The sequence below is a fragment of the Oncorhynchus clarkii genome, chromosome 28, assembly GCF_045791955.1.
Source record: "Oncorhynchus clarkii lewisi isolate Uvic-CL-2024 chromosome 28, UVic_Ocla_1.0, whole genome shotgun sequence".
Taxonomy (NCBI): Eukaryota; Metazoa; Chordata; class Actinopteri; order Salmoniformes; family Salmonidae; genus Oncorhynchus; species Oncorhynchus clarkii.
In genome coordinates, this window is record NC_092174.1 from 48314769 (window position 1) to 48336055 (window position 21287).

Here is a 21287-nt window from a genome sequence, read left to right on the forward strand (position 1 = left end):
ACAGGGAGAGGAAGTATGATGGAGACAGGGAGAGGAAGGATGATGGAGACCGAGTGAGAGGAAGGATGATGGCGACTGAGGGAGAGGAAGGATGATGGAGACAGGGAGAGGAAGGATGATGGAGACAGGGAGAGGAAGGATGATGGAGACAGGGAGAGGAAGGATGATGGAGACCGAGTGAGAGGAAGGATGATGGCGACTGAGGGAGAGGAAGGATGATGGAGACAGGGAGAGGAAGGATGATGGCAACTGAGGGAGAGGAAGGATGATGGAGACAGGGAGAGGAAGGATGATGGAGACAGGGAGAGGAAGGATGATGGAGACAGGGAGAGGAAGGATGATGGAGACTGAGGGAGAGGAAGGATGATGGAGACTGAGGGAGAGGAAGGATGATGGCGACTGAGGGAGAGGAAGGATGATGGCGACTGAGGGAGAGGAAGGATGATGGAGACAGGGAGAGGAAGGATGATGGAGACTGGGAGAGGAAGGATGATGGAGACAGGGAGAGGAAGGATGATGGAGACTGAGGGAGAGGAAGGATGATGGAGACAGGGAGAGGAAGGATGATGGAGACAGGGAGAGGAAGGATGATGGAGACTGAGGGAGAGGAAGGATGATGGAGACTGAGGGAGAGGAAGGATGATGGAGACTGAGGAAGGGTTAAAGACTGTAAAAGCACCAGCAGGCCACCAGCTGAGGTACCAGAACCAGAACCCTGCCATATACAGAGCAGTACATTTAACCAGAACCCTGCCATATACAGAACAGTACATTTAACCAGAACCCTGACATATACAGAGCAGTACATTTAACCAGAACCCTGACATATTCAGAACCCTGCCATATACAGAACCCTGCCATATACAGAACAGTACATTTAACCAGAACCCTGACATATACAGAGCAGTACATTTAACCAGAACCCTGCCATATACAGAACCCTGCCATATACAGAACAGTACATTTAACCAGAACCCTGCCATACCCAGAACCCTGCCATTAACAGAACCCTGCCATATACAGAACCCTGCCATATACAGAGCACTACATTTAACCAGAACCCTGCCATATACAGAGCAGTACATTTAACCAGAACCCTGCCATACCCAGAACCCTGCCATACCCAGAACACTGCCATATACAGAACCCTGCCATATACAGAGCACTGCATTTAACCAGAACCCTGCCATATAAAGAGCAGTACATTTATCCAGAACCCTGCCATAAACAGAACCCTGCCATATACAGAGCAGTACATTTAACCAGAACCCTGCCATATACAGAGCAGTACACTTAACCATAACCCTGCCATATCCAGAACCCTGCCATACACAGAACCCTGCCAAATACAGAGCAGTACATTTAACCAGAACCCTGCCATATACAGAACCCTGCCATTTCCAGAACCCTGCCATATACAAAGCAGTACATTTAACCAGAACCCTGCCATATACAGAACCCTGCCATATACAGAGCACTACATTTAACCAGAACCCTGCCATATACAGAAACCTGCCATATACAGAGCACTACATTTAACCAGAACCCTGCCATATACAGAGCAGTACATTTAACCAGAACCCTGCCATAGACAGAGCATTACGTTTAACCAGAACCCTTTGGGACGGGTGGTCAGACCTTGCACGTTGAGCGCTAGACACACAGCCTAGTTTCAGTGAAATATCATCTGCAGGCAGCAGGAGTGTTCAGCTCTCTACTGGTTCTGGAATGGAGCAGCTCTCTACTGGTTCTGGCATGGAGCAGCTCTCTACTGGTTCTGGTATGGAGCAGCTCTCTACTGGTTCTGGAATGGAGCAGCTCTCTACTGGTTCTGGTATGGAGCAGCTCTTTACTGGTTCTGGAATGGAGCAATTCTCTACTGGTTCTGGTATGGAGCAGCTCTCTACTGGTTCTGGTATGGAGCAATTCTCTACTGGTTCTGGTATGGAGCAGCTCTCTACTGGTTCTGGTATGGAGCAGCTCTCTACTGGTTCTGGAATGGAGCAATTCTCTACTGGTTCTGGTATGGAGCAGCTCTCTACTGGTTCTGGTATGGAGCAGCTCTACTAGTTCTGGTATGGAGCAGCTCTTTACTGGTTCTGGAATGGAGCAATTCTCTACTGGTTCTGGCATGGAGCAGCTCTCTACTGGTTCTGGTATGGAGCAGCTCTACTGGTTCTGGTATGGAGCAGCTCTCTACTGGTTCTGGCATGGAGCAGCTCTCTACTGGTTCTGGTATGGCAGGTCCACCCACTGGGATGCCAGACCCTGACAGGTCCACCCACTGGGATGCTAGACCCTGACAGGCCCACCCGCTGGGAAGCCAGACCCTGACAGGCCCACCCAATGGGATGCCAGACCCTGACAGGCCCACCCAATGAGATGCCAGACCCTGACAGGTCCACCCAATCAGATGTATGTGGTTTAAGCATTGATGTGGACTTAGACCATCAAATTGTGTTTATTTTCCTATTTAAAAAAGTGTGATTTTGAGAGTGAAAATCAGAAAAATCTATAAGATTTATTTTTCACACAGGTTGCCTTTCCTTCACTGGGCGGTGCTTTTCCTTCACTGGGCGGTGCTTTTCCTTCGCTGTGCGGTGCCTTTCCTTCGCTGGGCGGTGCTTTTCCTTCGCTGGGCGGTGCCTTTTCTTCGCTGGGCGGTGCTTTTCCTTCACTGGGCGGTGCTTTTCCTTTGCTGGGCGGTGTCTTTCCTTCAATGGGCGGTGTCTTTCCTTCGCTGGGCGGTGCCTTTCCTTCGCTGGGCGGTGCCTTTCCTTCGCTGGGCGGTGTCTTTCCTTCGCTAAGGCGTTGTCTTTTCTTCGCTGGGCGGTGTCTTTCCTTCGCTGGGCGGTGCCTTTCCTTCGCTGGGCGGTGCCTTTCCTTCGCTGGGCGGTACTTTTCCTTCGCTGGGCGGACTGTTTGGGAACCGTTTGGCACTTCTCTAGGCACCACTACACCGCTGCATAGGGCTGATGGAGAGACAGCAGTCACACACAGCATGACGTTAAAGGATAAGCAGTCCATAAACTCAGACATAATAAGCCAGTAGGTCCCAATCACAAGAATACAAAAACAAAGCATTAACCATTTCCCAATCTGAATTTACAACTATTACTTCCCATTGCAAAAAACATTTCACATTTAGCACACAATGTAACTGGTGATCTAAAGTTTGTGCAGCACCACCCTATGGAGAGCCTTGCGGTTGAGGATGGTGCAGTTGCCATAGCAGGCGGTGATACAGCACGACAGGATGCTCTCAATTGTGCATCTGTAAAACTTTGTCAGGGTTTTAGGTGACAAGACAAATTTCTTCATCCTGCTGAGGTTGAAGAGGTACTGTTGCATCTTCTTCACCACACTGTCTGTGTGGATGGACCATTTCATTTTGTCTGTGATGTGTACATCGAGGAATTTAAAACTTTCCACCTTCTCCACTACTGTCCCTTCGATGTGGATAGGGGTGTGCTCCCTCTGCTGTTTCCTGAAATCTACGATCATCTCCTTTGTTTTGTTGATGTTGTTTTGTAGGTTGTCTCATTGTTGTTGGTAATCAAGCCCACAACTGTTGTGTCATCTGCAAACTTGATGATTGAATTGGAGGCGTGCTTGGCCACGCAGTCATGGGTGAACAGGGAGTACAGGAGGGGGCTGAGCACACACTCTTGTGGGGCCCCAGTGTTGAGGGTCAGCGAAGTGGAGATGTTGTTTCCTACCTTCACCACCTGGGGGCGGCCCGTCAGGAAGTCTATGACCCAATTGCACATGGTAGGGTTGAGACCCAGGGCCTCGAGCTTAATGATGAGCTTGGAGGGTACTATGGTGTTCAATGCTGAGCTGTAGTAAATGAACAGCATTCTTACATAGGTATTCCTGTTGTCCAGATGGGATAGGGCAGTGTGCAGTGTGATGGCGATTGCATCGTCTGTGGACCTGTTGGGGCGGTATGCAAACTGAAGTGGGTCTAGGGTGGCTGGTAGGGTGGAGGTGATATGATCCTTTACTATTCTCTCAAAGCACTTCATGATGACTGAAGTGAGTGCGACGGGGCGGTAGTCATTTAGTTCAGTTACCTTTGCCTTATTGGATGCAGGAACAATGGTGGCCATCTTGAAGCATGTGGGCACAGCAGACTGGGATAGGGAGAGATTTAATATGTGTAGCACACCAGCCAGCTGGTCTGCGCTTGCTTTGAGGACACGGCTAGGGATGCCGTCTGGACCAGCAACCTTGCGAGGGTTAACATGTTAAAATGTCTTACTCACGTCGGCCACGGAGAAGGAGAATCCTTGGTAGCGGGCCGTGTCAGTGGTACTGTGTTATCCTCAAAGCAGGCAAAGAAGGTGTTTAGCTTGTCTGAAAGCGTGACGTCGGTGACCGCGACGTGGCTGGTTTTCTTTTTGAAGTCTGTGGTTTCCTGTAGACCCTGCCACATAGGTCTCGTGTCTGTGCCATTAAATTGCGACTTCATTTTGTCCCTGTACCGACATTTAGCTTGTTTGATTGCCTTGCGGAGGGAATAACTACACTGTTTTTATTCTGCCATATTCCCAGTCATCTTTCCATGGTTAAATGTGGTGGTTCACGCTTTCAGTTTTGCGCGAATGCCGCAATCCATCCACAGTTTCTGGTTAGGGTAGATTTTAATAGTCACAGTGGGTACAACATCTAAAATGCACTTCCTTATAAACTCACTCACTGAATCAGTGTATATGTAGATATTATTCTCTGAGGCTGCCCGGAAACATTTCCCAGTCCGCATGATGAAAAAAATCTTGAAGTGTGGATTCCGATTTGTCAGACCAGCTTTGAATGGTTTTGGTAACGGGTACATCCTGTTTGAGTTTCTGCCTATAGGACGGTAGGAGCAAAATGGAGTCGTGGTCAGATTTGCCGAAGGGAGGGTGGGGGAGGGCCTTGTATGCATCACAGAAGTTAGAGTAGCAGTGAGTGGTCTAGTGTAATGCCCATGCGAGCTCTGCAATCAATATGCTGATAGAATTTAGGTAGCCTTGTTCTCAAATTTGCTTTGTTAAAATCCCCAGCTACAATAAATGCAGCCTCAGGATATATGGTTTCTATCCCAGTGGTTCACAATCTTTTTTGGTTACTATACCACCAACTGAATTTGGCTCTGCCCGGAGTACCCCCTCGTGCATTTTACCAGTAGGCCTATGGTCTCATGAGTCTTCTCAAGTACCCCCAGGACCCTGGTTGGGAATCACTGATCTGATCACTGACTATTGTTGATTTTGGCCCAATAGGCCTGCTGGCATATGACCTCTTTCAAGGAGCTTTCCATTTTGATATGGTTATTTAGCCTAAAAACCTTTAGGCCTACCTATAAAAAAAGCAACTTATATGGGTAGGACGATCCAGACTACCGCCCAGGAACTTAAACCTGTCTGCTCTCTCTGCCGTTTGTTAGAATGTGTTCTAGAATGTGATTTGGTTCTATAAGATGTTCTGGAGCAGTCAAAGCTGAAGCTGGAGGAGGACCACCCAGAGCAGGAGTCAGAGGTGAAGCTGAAGGAGGACCACCCAGAGCAGGAGTCAGAGGTGAAGCTGGAAGAGGACCACCCAGAGCAGGAGTCAAAGCTGAACCTGGAGGAGGACCACCCAGAGCAGGAGTCAGAGCTGAAGCTGGAGGAGGACCACCCAGAGCAGGAGTCAGAGTTGAAGCTGGAGGAGGACCACCCAGAGCAGGAGTCAGAGCTGAAGCTGGAGGAGGACCACCCAGAGCAGGAGTCAGAGCTGAAGCTGGAGGAGGACCACCCAGAGCAGGAGTCAGAGCTGAAGCTGGAGGAGGACCACCCAGAGCAGGAGTCAGAGCTGAAGCTGGAGGAGGACCACCCAGAGCAGGAGTCAGAGCTGAAGCTGGAGGAGAACCACCCAGAGCAGGAGTCAGAGCTGAAGCTGTAGGAGGACCACCCAGAGCAGGAGTCAGAGCTGAAACTGGAGGAGGACCACCCAGAGCAGGAGTCAGAGCTGAAGCTGGAGGAGGACCACCCAGAGCAGGAGTCAGAGCTGAAGCTGGAGGAGGACCACCTAGAGCAGGAGTCAGAGCTGAAGCTGGAGGAGGACCACCCAGAGCAGGAGTCAGAGCTGAAGCTGGAGGAGAACCACCCAGAGCAGGAGTCAGAGCTGAAGATGTAGGAGGATCACCCAGAGCAGGAGTCAGAGGATCAGTAGGATGGTCAGTTTTACAAGGGTATGTTTGGCAGCATGAGTGAAGGATGCTTTGTTGCGAAATAGGAAGCCAATTCTAGATTTAACTTTGGATTGGAGATGTTTGATGTGAGTCTGGAAGGAGAGTTTACAGATGGGGTATATTGTGTAGGCTGTAAAGGTCTTCTTCACCTTGCTGTCTGTGTGAATGGACCATTTCAGGTTGTCAATGATGTGCACCCCGAGGAACTTGAAGCTTTTGACCTTCCACTGCGGCCCTATCGATGTTGATGTGGGCGTACTCTCACTGCTGCCTCCTGTAGTCCACGACCAGCTCCTTCGTTTTGTTGACGTTGAGGGAGAGGTTATTTTCCTGGCACCACTGGAACACCTACGTGAGAATGCTATTAATTGACTACAGCTCAACACAATAGTGCCCTCAAAGCTCATCACTAAGCTAAGAACCCTGGGACTGAACACCTCCCTCTGCAACTGGATCCTAGACTTCCTGACTGGCCGTCCCCAGGTGGTAAGGGTAGGTAACAACACATCTGCTGTGCTGATCCTCAACACGGGGCCCCTCAGCTCAGTCCCCTCCTGTACTCCCTGTTCACCCATGACTGTATGGCCAGGCACAACTCCAACACCATCATTAAGTTTGCCGACGACTCAACAGTGGGAGGCCTGATCACCGACAAAGATGAGACAGCCTGTAGGGAGGAGGTCACTGCCAGGATAACAACCTCGCCCTCATCGTGATGAAGACAAAGGAGATGATTGTGGACTACAGGAAAAGGAGGACCGAGCACGCCCCCATTCTCATCGACGGTGCTGTAGTGTAGCAGGTTGAGAGCTTCAAGTTCCTTGGATTTGTCATGACTGTCCTGTGAGGATCACAATGGGTCAGATCAGCTTGGCAATGGATGACAATAACCAGACCCTCTCCCCCCCGAAAAAGGGGGGGGGGACTGTGGGGGTTTTGACACCGCCATGCCCGGTCGTATTTTTAAAATTTTTAAATTTATTTATTTCAAATTTTACCCCTTTTTCTCCCCAATTTCGTGGTATCCAATTGTTGTAGTAGCTACTATCTTGTCTCATTGCTACAACTCCCGTACGGGCTCGGGAGAGACGAAGGTTGAATGTCATGCGTCCTCCGATATACAACCCAACTAGCCGTACTGCTTCTTAACACAGCGCACATCCAACCCGGAAGCCAGCCGCACCAATGTGTCGGAGGCTACACCGTGCACCTGGCAACCTTGGCTAGCGCGCACTGCGCCCGGCCCGCCACAGGAGTCGCTGGTGCGCGATGAGACAAGGAGATCCCTACCGACCAATCCCTCCCTAACCCGGACGACGCTAGGCCAATTGTGCGTCGCCCCACGGACCTCCCGGTCGCGGCCGGTTACGACAGAGCCTGGGCGCGAACCCAGGGACTCTGATGGCACAGCTGGCGCTGCAGTACAGCGCCCTTAGTCCACAATCATCTCCTCCTATCCTTTGCACATTAAGTAGCCACTCCCTGAGTGAAGTCAGAAGAGCGTGTCAGACGGACAGAGTGCATAAAAAGCCTTGGTAACGAAATTAACTTGAGACCAGAAAAGCATGGAGCGGTAGCTTCCTGTTGGAAATGGTTGAAACTTTGAACCTCAACACGAGATGAAGAAATGAACTCACCTTCCTTTAGACCAGAGAGACGAAGAGCTGCAGCTCATGTCCATCGTGGTCCGAATCCTGAATACTAACACGAGGAGGAAGATGCGATAAACTCCCCCTCTCAGTCAATCACTGGTACAGCTGATTAGCTGTCTTATGTCAGATATCGAGAAAAGCTAATCTAAGTGAGACAATCCTACTATACTCATCAATGGGAATTGTCCGCATGGTTGGTTATCTTCCAGAGTGAACAACAGTAGAAGACGGGAAGGGGATAAAAGGGGCACATTATATAACTATTCTCCCATAAACCATATACTTATATGGAGAGGACTCCCATATACGTATATGGTTTATAGGAGAATAGTTATATAATGTGCATAATGTGTCCCTTTTTCTCACCCCCCTCCATCTATTTTGTTACATGCTGTCATATCTTGTCAGTCCACTAGGGACTTTTGTCTCATGTAAGTGTGTGAATATTCGGTATTATTATTTAGTTAGCTAGTAGATAAATGATTAAACCAATTTGTGTAGTACTGAATAATGAGCAAGGCTGGGGTTTTTTCAGATCCAAGAAGGTTATGACTGGTCAGAATGACGATATGATAAGAGGGAATGATTAATAAGATGACTGTTTATCGATTAAGTAGATATAGACCTTATAGCGTTTAATTCTGGAGATAGTAACTTGTTAACAACTTCTTCTGTGGTACCCCAAATCCTAATGAGTTAAATCCTACACGATTAATTTAATCTGGTAACAATTAAATCTAGTTAGTGGATTAAATAAATAACAGCCATCAGATTAATGAAAGTAAAGTCACAACAGTATCCACATCACCATCATCTATCTGAGCAGCTAACCGATCGCTGCAGCTGTACATAGTCTATTGGTAAATAGCCCACCCATTTTCACCTGCCTCATCCCCATACTGTTTTTGTTTATTTATTTTTCTGCTCTTTTGCACACCAATATATCTATCTACCTGTACATAACCATCTGATCATTTATCACTCCAGTGTTAATCTGCATAATTGTAATTATTCGCCTACCTTCTCATGCCTTTTGCACACAATGTATATAGACTCCCCTTTTTCTACTGTGTTATTGACTTGTTAATTGTTTACTCCATGTGTAACTCTGTGTTGTCTGTTCACACTGCTATGCCTTATCTTGGCCAGGTCGCAGTTGCAAATGAGAACTTGTTCTCAACTAGCCTACTTGGTTAAATAAAGGTGAAATAAAAAAATTAAATAAAAAAACAAACGATCATGGTCCAAATACACCAAGACAGTCGTGAAGAGGGCACGACGAAGCCTATTCAGGAGACTGAAAAGATTGGACCTGGGTCCTCATCCTCAAAAGGTTCTACAGCTGCACCATCGAGAGTGTCTGATCTGACTGGTTGCATCACTGCCTGGTATGGCAAGTGCTCGGTCTCCGACCGCAAGGCACTACAGAGGGTAGTGCGTACAGCCCAGTACATCACTGAGGCCAAGCTTCCTGCCATCCAGGACCTCTATACCAGGAAGTGTCAGAGGAAGGCCCTAAAAATTGTCAATAACTCCAGCCCCCCCCTGTTATTTTACTGCACCTCTTTAAGGATTTGTTTTTTACTTATAATATTTTTTACTTAACGCATGTTTTTCTTAAAACGGCATTTTTGATTAAGGATTTGTAAGTCTGCATCTACCTACACCTGTTGTATTCGGCGTATCAGACAAATCTAATTTGAAGATCAGTCAGCCGTTTTGATGCTCTCGAACACGGCCTGTGACTAGCTATTCTCCAAACCAAGTTACGCTAGTTTAACAATTTATCTGTAGCAGGGAATAGCGCAGCGGCAAAAAAAAAAATGTTACGCTCGTTCGTTACCTGACTGGCGAGGTTGAGCTGACAGACAACATCCACTGGAGAGAGAGAGAGAGAGGGGAGGAGGAGGAACATGGAATGAAGAAAATTACATTAAACAAAAAACACAATGAGGTTGGAATTACCGTGTCTTAAACCAACCGGAGAAGGTACACGCTTTCCCTCCCTTCGTTCATTGTTTGTTTGTTTTTGACCAATAGTTTAGTGAAAAACGAATTGAAAGAAATGTGCATCAATCTCGACAGTAACAGTTACGGATTAAGGAGTTGCCCTGTTTTTTTGTTGTCGTATTATATTTATTATTCGGGAAATGTCAACAAACTGATTGCTTTTTGTTCATTTGTAAACGTATAGCTATAACGTTATCAACTCTACTTCTGTATTTACAACTTAATGTTTTTCTAAACCAACGACATTATATCGTAGTGAAGTTCCATCGCTAGGCCATAGCAACAAATCAACTGCCAGTTAGCAACGAGCTAACGGTTAGCAAAGCTAGCTAGGTACAGTAACTTCCTGTGATACCGTAGGTAGTTAGGCAAATTAGCTGGTTAGCAAAGCTAGCTAAATGTACATATTACAATAGTTGCATTTTGATTGCTTATCTAACTCACCAGATATCATCTGGCATTAACCACGTTAGGTAATTGGTTGAGGTAAAAGCCTACAGCTAGCCGACGCCGGTGAATCTGCCTGCTCTAGCTAACGTTAGCTAGGCGACTAGCTAGCGTGCTATCCAAAACCGCAACTAAATATGTTAGTTAGGCGCCTCGCTAACTTGTGTTCGCTTTATAATGCAAATGTTATATTTTCCTAATCGATTGTCAACTACGACGACAACGCCAGAAAGACAACTAGCTAATGTTAGCTAGCATATCGATGTGTTGCAAGCTAGGACAACAGGTAAATGTTTCAGGCCTAGCTAACTAATCCCCCGTGATTAATGTGTTCAAGCTGTGTAAAAACATCAACGTCACGTACAATGTAAAAAATGAATAACGTCAACTAGTTTGGTTCGTCGACCAACCTAAACAGATACACACATCGCACAAAACCCTGTTCACACTAACTAGGCTAAGAGTCAGCTACCTATCTTGGCAGCCTATAACTAGTTAGCGAGCTTGGGCCTAACTCGATTAGCTAACCAAATACTTTTACAGTAGGTCCGGCGTAAGTTTTCCAGATACCTGGCTAGATCGACTCTACTGAAAATCAAGCCAACCTATCTATCTTTGCATTGATCTTGTCCATGGCTGTATTGCAAGCATAACTTTGCCATATGACTAACTTAACGATCTAGTAGTAGTAGTACGTTGACTTTACATGACTAGATACTTGGTTAGTTGCTGTCTGTGTTTGGAGTATATTATTGCTAGGTACTTGGTTAGTTGCTGTCTGTGTTTGGAGTATATTCTTGCTAGGTACTTGGTTAGTTGTTGTCTGTGTTTGGAGTATATTCTTGCTAGGTACTTGGTTAGTTGCTGTCTGTGTTTGGAGTATATTATTGCTAGGTACTTGGTTAGTTGCTGTCTGTGTTTGGAGTATATTCTTGCTAGGTACTTGGTTAGTTGCTGTCTGTGTTTGGAGTATATTATTGCTAGGTACTTGGTTAGTTGTTGTCTGTGTTTGGAGTATATTATTGCTAGGTACTTGGTTAGTTGTTGTCTGTGTTTGGAGTATATTATTGCTAGGTACTTGGTTAGTTGTTGTCTGTGTTTGGAGTATATTATTGCTAGGTACTTGTTTAGTTGTTGTCTGTGTTTGGAGTATATTCTTGCTAGGTACTTGGTTAGTTGCTGTCTGTGTTTGGAGTATATTATTGCTAGGTACTTGGTTAGTTGCTGTCTGTGTTTGGAGTATATTATTGCTAGGTACTTGTTTAGTTGTCTGTGTTTGGAGTATATTCTTGCTAGGTACTTGGTTAGTTGCTGTCTGTGTTTGGAGTATATTATTGCTAGGTACTTGGTTAGTTGTTGTCTGTGTTTGGAGTATATTATTGCTAGGTACTTGGTTAGTTGTTGTCTGTGTTTGGAGTATATTATTGCTAGGTACTTGTTTAGTTGTTGTCTGTGTTTGGAGTATATTCTTGCTAGGTACTTGGTTAGTTGCTGTCTGTGTTTGGAGTATATTATTGCTAGGTACTTGGTTAGTTGCTGTCTGTGTTTGGAGTATATTATTGCTAGGTACTTGTTTAGTTGTCTGTGTTTGGAGTATATTCTTGCTAGGTACTTGGTTAGTTGCTGTCTGTGTTTGGAGTATATTATTGCTAGGTACTTGGTTAGTTGTTGTCTGTGTTTGGAGTATATTATTGCTAGGTACTTGGTTAGTTGTTGTCTGTGTTTGGAGTATATTATTGCTAGGTACTTGGTTAGTTGTTGTCTGTGTTTGGAGTATATTATTGCTAGGTACTTGTTTAGTTGTCTGTGTTTGGAGTATATTCTTGCTAGGTACTTGGTTAGTTGCTGTCTGTGTTTGGAGTATATTATTGCTAGGTACTTGTTTAGTTGTTGTCTGTGTTTGGAGTATATTATTGCTAGGTACTTGTTTAGTTGTCTGTGTTTGGAGTATATTCTTGCTAGGTACTTGGTTAGTTGCTGTCTGTTTGGAGTATATTCTTGCTAGGTACTTGGTTAGTTGTTGTCTGTGTTTGGAGTATATTCTTGCTAGGTACTTGGTTAGTTGTTGTCTGTGTTTGGAGTATATTATTGCTAGGTACTTGGTTAGTTGCTGTCTGTGTTTGGAGTATATTCTTGCTAGGTACTTGGTTAGTTGCTGTCTGTGTTTGGAGTATATTATTGCTAGGTACTTGGTTAGTTGTTGTCTGTGTTTGGAGTATATTCTTGCTAGGTACTTGGTTAGTTGTTGTCTGTGTTTGGAGTATATTATTGCTAGGTACTTGGTTAGTTGCTGTCTGTGTTTGGAGTATATTCTTGCTAGGTACTTGGTTAGTTGCTGTCTGTGTTTGGAGTATATTCTTGCTAGGTACTTGGTTAGTTGCTGTCTGTGTTTGGAGTATATTATTGCTAGGTACTTGGTTAGTTGCTGTCTGTGTTTGGAGTATATTATTGCTAGGTACTTGTTTAGCTGTCTGTGTTTGGAGTATATTCTTGCTAGGTACTTGTTTAGTTGCTGTCTGGGTTTAGAGTATATTATTGCTAGGTACGTACTGATGTTCTCCCAGGATCTTTGCCCCTTGCCACTCCATAAACAAAATAAACCCAAAACCAAAGCCTTTTTTGTTAGTTTTTTTTGCTGTTATCCAACTGGCAGTATCACTTAAGATGAATTACTAAGGAATCTTATTCCTAAAACCACCCAGCCATCACATTTTGAATGAGACAATGGATTCCCCTGGCTGTGTTTACAAACATATCCTCTTGTTTATTATGAAGTGAGACAACTGTGTCAATTGTAGAAATTCATCACAACACAAGATCCACTAAACAGTCTTTGAAATGTGTCATCAGCACAGCAGCGAAACTGTAAAAGCTAGAGATTAAGTAACCACAGAGTAAGGCCTACCCGGCTGGATGTGGATGTCGATATTTGTGGCTTTGCTGCACACCACAAAAATCAGCTGCACATGTAGGAGGGTCTGAATTTAAGGTCATATTGTGTGGTGTTGTGATGATAGTCTCAGTCATAACTGATCAGATGCATATGTCAGGAGCAAGAGGTTACGTGGTATTCCTCCCAAATGGCACCATTTTGACCACAGCCCAAGGGCACTATATAGGGAAAAGGGAGCCATTTGGGACCTTTCAATGGATAGAGACCTTGTTGTTCCGCCTGTCTCTGTGAAACTGGTTTGTTGAGAATAACAGATAATCCCATAAAAACATGGCAGTTCCTGTTCATGACTGACAGTCTCTCTGCTGTGCTAGTTATCAAGACAGACTAGCCTCTCTAACCTGACCCCCAATGGAAGCCGGAGAGGTATAGGCTGGTCTCTGTGTAACTTGACCCCACCTGAAGCCAGAGAGGAAAAGGCTGGTTGCACCCCCTTTTGCCCTCAGAACAGCCTCAATTAATCTGTGCATGGACTCTGCAAGGTGTCCACAGGGATGCTGGCCCATGTTGACTTCAATGCTTCCCACAGTTGTGTCAAGTTGGCTGGATCTTTGGGTTGCGCTGCTTTATCTTGGCCAGGTCGCAGTTGTAAATGAGAACTTGTTCTCAACTGGCCTACCTAGTTAAATAAAGTTTGGGGAAAAATAACTAAATATAATTTGCCTGGTTCGTCTGTCATGGAAAGAGCAGGTGTTCCTAATGTTTTGACACTACAACCCACACAGTAAAATACAGTAGGGGGATGTTCCACATAGCCTACACATTTTCTTTCTAGTTTAAGATTACTGCCAGGTCTAGCTATAGCATGATGTTGATGGATTCCTACTAGGTCTAGCTATAGCATGTTGTTGATGGATTCCTGCTAGGTCTAGCTATAGCATGTTGTTGATGGATTCCTGCTAGGTCTAGCTATAGCATGATGTTGATGGATTCCTACTAGGTCTAGCTATAGCATGTTGTTGATGGATTCCTGCTAGGTCTAGCTATAGCATGATGTTGATGGATTACTGCCAGGTCTAGCTATAGCATGATGTTGATGGATTCCTACTAGGTCTAGCTATAGCATGATGTTGATGGATTCCTACTAGGTCTAGCTATAGCATGATGTTGATGGATTCCTGCTAGGTCTAGCTATAGCATGTTGTTGATGGATTCCTGCTAGGTCTAGCTATAGCATGATGTTGATGGATTCCTACTAGGTCTAGCTATAGCATGTTGTTGATGGATTCCTACTAGGTCTAGCTATAGCATGTTGTTGATGGATTCCTACTAGGTCTAGCTATAGCATGTTGTTGATGAATTCCTACTAGGTCTAGCTATAGCATGTTGTTGATGGATTCCTACTAGGTCTAGCTATAGCATGTTGTTGATGGATTCCTGCTAGGTCTAGCTATAGCATGTTGTTGATGGATTCCTGCTAGGTCTAGCTATAGCATGTTGTTGATGGATTCCTGCTAGGTCTAGCTATAGCATGTTGTTGATGGATTCCTGCTAGGTCTAGCTATAGCATGTTGTTGATGGATTCCTGCTAGGTCTAGCTATAGCATGTTGTTGATGGATTCCTGCTAGGTCTAGCTATAGCATGTTGTTGATGGATTCCTGCTAGGTCTAGCTATAGCATGTTGTTGATGGATTCCTGCTAGGTCTAGCTATAGCATGTTGTTGATGGATTCCTGCTAGGTCTAGCTATAGCATGTTGTTGATGGATTCCTGCTAGGTCTAGCTATAGCATGTTGTTGATGGATTCCTGCTAGGTCTAGCTATAGCATGTTGTTGATGGATTCCTGCTAGGTCTAGCTATAGCATGTTGTTGATGGGATTTAAAAAAATGGTATACCACTTTTCCAGGCATCTTAAAGATCTGTTAATCTGTAAGATTTGTGTGGGACTATCTGGACCAAATGAACCTATTGCCTACCAAAAGGCTCTTTATAAGACGGAGAGATGGAGTCTAATCTTAGATGAAATGTCTGTGACACTTCAACCAGAGACAAAACCCCTCTAGATTGCTGACCTGCATAGATGTCTAATAATACCAGGCCTGTTGAGATCAGCATACTCCTGTCTGCTGCGTGTTCAACCCAAATATCTCTACTGTGTGTTTGTACACGCACTGCAAGTCATCCTTGGGCCATATTACCATGGTAGGTTACCATGTATCATATAGTTTGAAACCACTTTCTCTTTGGCATATCTTACTTTATTTTGTCAGTGTAAAGACAGCCTAAATCATGTTGTGTCCACACTGTGTCCCAACTGGCAAACTAGTATCTATTACAGCCATTCTGTCAACACTGTCCCAACTGGCAAACTAGTATCTATTACAGCCATTCTGTCCACACTGTGTCCCAACTGGCAAACTAGTATCTATTACAGCCATTCTGTCAACACTGTGTCCCAACTGGCAACGTAGTATCTATTACAGCCATTCTGTCCACACTGTGTCCCAACTGGCAACGTAGTATCTATTACAGCCATTCTGTCCACACTGTGTCCCAACTGGCAACGTAGTATCTATTACAGCCATTCTGTCAACACTGTGTCCCAACTGGCAACCTAGTATCTATTACAGCCATTCTGTCCACACTGTGTCCCAACTGGCAACGTAGTATCTATTACAGCCATTCTGTCAACACTGTGTCCCAACTGGCAAACTAGTATCTATTACAGCCATTCTGTCAACACTGTGTCCCAACTGGCAAACTAGTATCTATTACAGCCATTCTGTCAACACTGTGTCCCAACTGGCAACGTAGTATCTATTACAGCCATTCTGTCCACACTGTGTCCCAACTGGCAAACTAGTATCTATTACAGCCATTCTGTCAACACTGTGTCCCAACTGGCAACCTAGTATCTATTACAGCCATTCTGTCCACACTGTGTCCCAACTGGCAAACTAGTATCTATTACAGCCATTCTGTCCACACTGTGTCCCAACTGGCAAACTAGTATCTATTACAGCCATTCTGTCAACACTGTGTCCCAACTGGCAAACTAGTATCTATTACAGCCATTCTGTCAACACTGTGTCCCAACTGGCAACCTAGTATCTATTACAGCCATTCTGTCCACACTGTGTCCCAACTGGCAACGTAGTATCTATTACAGTCATTCTGTCAACACTGTGTCCCAACTGGCAAACTAGTATCTATTACAGCCATTCTGTCAACACTGTGTCCCAACTGGCAAACTAGTATCTATTACAGCCATTCTGTCAACACTGTGTCCCAACTGACAACGTAGTATCTATTACAGCCATTCTGTCCACACTGTGTCCCAACTGGCAAACTAGTATCTATTACAGCCATTCTGTCAACACTGTGTCCCAACTGGCAAACTAGTATCTATTACAGCCATTCTGTCAACACTGTGTCCCAACTGGCAACCTAGTATCTATTACAGCCATTCTGTCCACACTGTGTCCCAACTGGCAACGTAGTATCTATTACAGCCATTCTGTCAACACTGTGTCCCAACTGGCAAACTAGTATCTATTACAGCCATTCTGTCAACACTGTGTCCCAACTGGCAAACTAGTATCTATTACAGCCATTCTGTCCACACTGTGTCCCAACTGGCAACGTAGTATCTATTACAGCCATTCTGTCCACACTGTGTCCCAACTGGCAAACTAGTATCTATTACAGCCATTCTGTCAACACTGTGTCCCAACTGGCAACCTAGTATCTATTACAGCCATTCTGTCCACACTGTGTCCCAACTGGCAAACTAGTATCGATTACAGCCATTCTGTCCACACTGTGTCCCAACTGGCAACGTAGTATCTATTACAGCCATTCTGTCCACACTGTGTCCCAACTGGCAACGTAGTATCTATTACAGCCATTCTGTCCACACTGTGTCCCAACTGGCAAACTAGTATCTATTACAGCCATTCTGTCAACACTGTGTCCCAACTGGCAAACTAGTATCTATTACAGCCATTCTGTCAACACTGTGTCCCAACTGGCAACCTAGTATCTATTACAGCCATTCTGTCCACACTGTGTCCCAACTGGCAACGTAGTATCTATTACAGCCATTCTGTCAACACTGTGTCCCAACTGGCAAACTAGTATCTATTACAGCCATTCTGTCAACACTGTGTCCCAACTGGCAAACTAGTATCTATTACAGCCATTCTGTCAACACTGTGTCCCAACTGGCAACGTAGTATCTATTACAGCCATTCTGTCCACACTGTGTCCCAACTGGCAAACTAGTATCTATTACAGCCATTCTGTCAACACTGTGTCCCAACTGGCAAACTAGTATCTATTACAGCCATTCTGTCAACACTGTGTCCCAACTGGCAACGTAGTATCTATTACAGCCATTCTGTCCACACTGTGTCCCAACTGGCAACCTAGTATCTATTACAGCCATGCTGTCCACACTGTGTCCCAACTGGCAAACTAGTATCTATTACAGCCATTCTGTCCACACTGTGTCCCAACTGGCAACCTAGTATCTATTACAGCCATTCTGTCCACACTGTGTCCCAACTGGCAACCTAGTATCTATTACAGCCATTCTGTCCACACTGTGTCCCAACTGGCAACCTAGTATCTATTACAGCCATTCTGTCCACACTGTGTCCCAACTGGCAAACTAGTATCTATTACAGCCATTCTGTCCACACTGTGTCCCAACTGGCAACCTAGTTTCTATTATAGCCATTCTGTCCACACTGTGTCCCAACTGGCAACCTAGTATCTATTACAGCCATTCTGTCCACACTGTGTCCCAACTGGCAACCTAGTATCTATTACAGCCATTCTGTCCACACTGTGTCCCAACTGGCAACCTAGTATCTATTACAGCCATTCTGTCCACACTGTGTCCCAACTGGCAAACTAGTATCTATTACAGCCATTCTGTCCACACTGTGTCCCAACTGGCAACCTAGTATCTATTATAGCCATTCTGTCCACACTGTGTCCCAACTGGCAACCTAGTATCTATTACAGCCATTCTGTCCACACTGTGTCCCAACTGGCAACCTAGTATCTATTACAGCCATTCTGTCCACACTGTGTCCCAACTGGCAACCTAGTATCTATTACAGCCATTCTGTCCACACTGTGTCCCAACTGGCAACCTAGTATCTATTACAGCCATTCTGTCCACACTGTGTCCCAACTGGCAAACTAGTTTCTATTACAGCCATTCTGTCCACACTGTGTCCCAACTGGCAACCTAGTATCTATTACAGCCATTCTGTCCACACTGTGTCCCAACTGGCAACCTAGTATCTATTACAGCCATTCTGTCCACACTGTGTCCCAACTGGCAACCTAGTATCTATTACAGCCATTCTGTCCACACTGTGTCCCAACTGGCAACCTAGTATCTATTACAGCCATTCTGTCCACACTGTGTCCCAACTGGCAACCTAGTATCTATTACAGCCATTCTGTCCACACTGTGTCCCAACTTGCAAACTAGTATCTATTACAGCCATTCTGTCCACATTGTGTCCCAACTGGCAACCTAGTATCTATTACAGCCATTCTGTCCACACTGTGTCCCAACTGGCAACCTAGTATCTATTACAGCCATTCTGTCCACACTGTGTCCCAACTGGCAACCTAGTATCTATTACAGCCATTCTGTCCACACTGTGTCCCAACTGGCAACCTAGTATCTATTACAGCCATTCTGTCCATACTGTGTCCCAACTGGCAAACTAGTATCTATTACAGCCATTCTGTCCATACTGTGTCCCAACTGGCAACCTAGTATCTATTACAGCCCATTCTGTCCATACTGTGTCCCAACTGGCAACCTATTTCCTGTAGTGCACTACTTTTGACCAGGACCAACGTGAAGTGTGTCAGCTCCATTCATTAGGCTGCACTTCTATCTGCAACAAGCCCAGGTAAACATCAACTCTCTGAGCAGTGGACAGCCCAGTTAAAAAATATATATTTTTTGACTCATCAATCTACATACAATACCCGATAGTGACAAAGCAAAAACAGGTTTTTAGAAATGTTGGTACGTTTATAAAAAATACGAAACTGAAAAGGGTCTGAAGTATTCTGACCCTTTACTCAGTACTTTGTTGAAGCACCTTTGGCAGCGATTACAGCCTCAAGTCTTCTTGGGTATGACTCTACAATCTTGACACACCTGTATTTGGGGAGTATCTCCCATTCTTCTCTGCAGATCCTCTCAATCTCTGTCAGGTTTTTGCTCTGACATGCACTGTCAACTGTGGGACCGTATATAGACAGTTGTGTGCCTTTCCAAATCATGTCCAATCCATTGAATTTACCACAGGTGGACTCCAATCAAGTTGTAGAAACATCTCAGGGATGATCAATGGAAATGGGATGCACCTGAGCTCAATTTTGTGCTGTATACGACCAAACAATTGACTAGTCAAGTAAATGGGGTCAGCTCTGTGTTCGTATATAAATCAAATTGATTCATAACGATCTTCTTACATCAGCTGATGTCACAAAGTGCTGTACAAAAACCCAGCCTGAATCCCCAAACAGCAAGCAATGCAGGTGTAGAAGCATGGTAGCTAGGAAAAATTCCCTAGAAAGGCCAGAACGTAGGAAGAAACCTAGAGAGGAACCAGGCTATGAGGTGTGGCTTTGTCCTCTTCTGGCTGTGCCGGGTGGAGATTATAACAGAACATGGCCAAAATGTTCAAATGTTCATAGATGACCAGCAGGGTCAAATAATATTAATCACAGTGGTTGTCGAGGGTGCAACACGTCAGCACCTCAGTAGTAAATGTCAGTTGGCTTTTCATAGCCGATCATTGCGAGTCTCTTTACCTCTCCTGCTGTCTCTGGAGAGTTGAAAACAGCAGGTCTGGGACAGGTAGCACGTCCAGTGAACAGCTCAGGGTTCCATAGCCTGATTATTTTATTTCGCTACATCAAGTAGTGTCTTATAAGTGGGCTTGGGCGGTATTAAGATTGTCATACCCTCATACTGACCTTGTGCCATACCCGGATATTCGGTAATACCGGCACTGAACACAAGGGGCGCTGTTTTCAAACCTCACTGATACTCTATAATCCGAAGGTTAGCAATGCTAACAAGTACATGTAAAATCCAGTAGAATATGCTTACTAAATGCTAACAAGTTCACTGTGAACATTTTGTACAGTTTCTGACCTAAACTATACAAGTAACTCAAAAAAGGCTACACAGCACAAAACAAATCTCAGCCAGGAGGGGATTTCTCTGCTGTTACCAAGCGAAAGCTTGATTTTGGTAGACCCTAACCACATAATTAGATAGCTAACCAGCTAATAAATTAGCAAACCAAAAGCACAACTGCAGAGCATTTAGCATATTTTAGACAGTTAACTTAATAGTTATAAGATATCTAGCAGGAAAATATTTAGTTGTGAATTCCATACTGTAACTGGGTCACCTGGCGCGTGTTGAACAACTGAGTGAATCGCACGGCTCCGGTCTCTGGTCGTTGTGTGTTTTATAAACAAACACCGCGTGACTGGGAACTACTGTAAGTTACATAATAATGTTCTTTATCCCCTAACCAGGGACATCACTAGACATTCAGAACATCCGGGTCTCAGCCCTGAAGACTCCGGAGGGGTGGGATTTGATCCCTGCGTGGCCCCGCACTCTTGGCCTCGCATGTTAGCAGTGAACATTTTGCAAAAACACAAGGTGATGTTCATGTCTCACTGCTTTGTTCCATGCGCTGTGCTCTCCTGACGCCTAATAATTAACACTTCTTAATATTGACCACTTGTTGTGCCAAATACATCGTTACAGTTGGTGGTTTCCAGATATGTCCTGCTGTGCATCGTTACAGTTGGTGGTTAGCTAGCTGGCCAATTGTAGCTTTATTTGCATTGACATGAAATCAAAATGCCTCAAAACACCACATGATATCAATAACATGCAGAAATAAGCCACTGTGACAAAGTTTGATTTGATTTGAAAACCAATGGAACATAGGCTACTGGTTTCAAATGGTAAATCACAATATATTGGTCACCTAAACATACTA

General features: G+C 44.9%; 1 protein-coding gene across 6 annotated transcripts in view; it reads left to right on the forward strand.

The window, feature by feature from the left end:
* The first annotated feature begins 9652 nt into the window (after positions 1 to 9652).
* LOC139387597 (casein kinase I-like) overlaps positions 9653 to 21287 on the forward strand; it is a 77139-nt gene continuing 65504 nt past the window's right edge. For 3 of the 6 annotated variants that reach the window (XR_011629194.1, XM_071133959.1, XM_071133958.1), the window contains exon 1: positions 9712 to 9855. The gene's annotated coding sequence lies outside the window, so the exon portion shown is untranslated. Of the gene's footprint in view, positions 9856 to 21287 lie in introns of all 6 variants that reach the window. The other 3 variants (XM_071133960.1, XM_071133961.1, XM_071133963.1) reach the window with 3 other exon arrangements.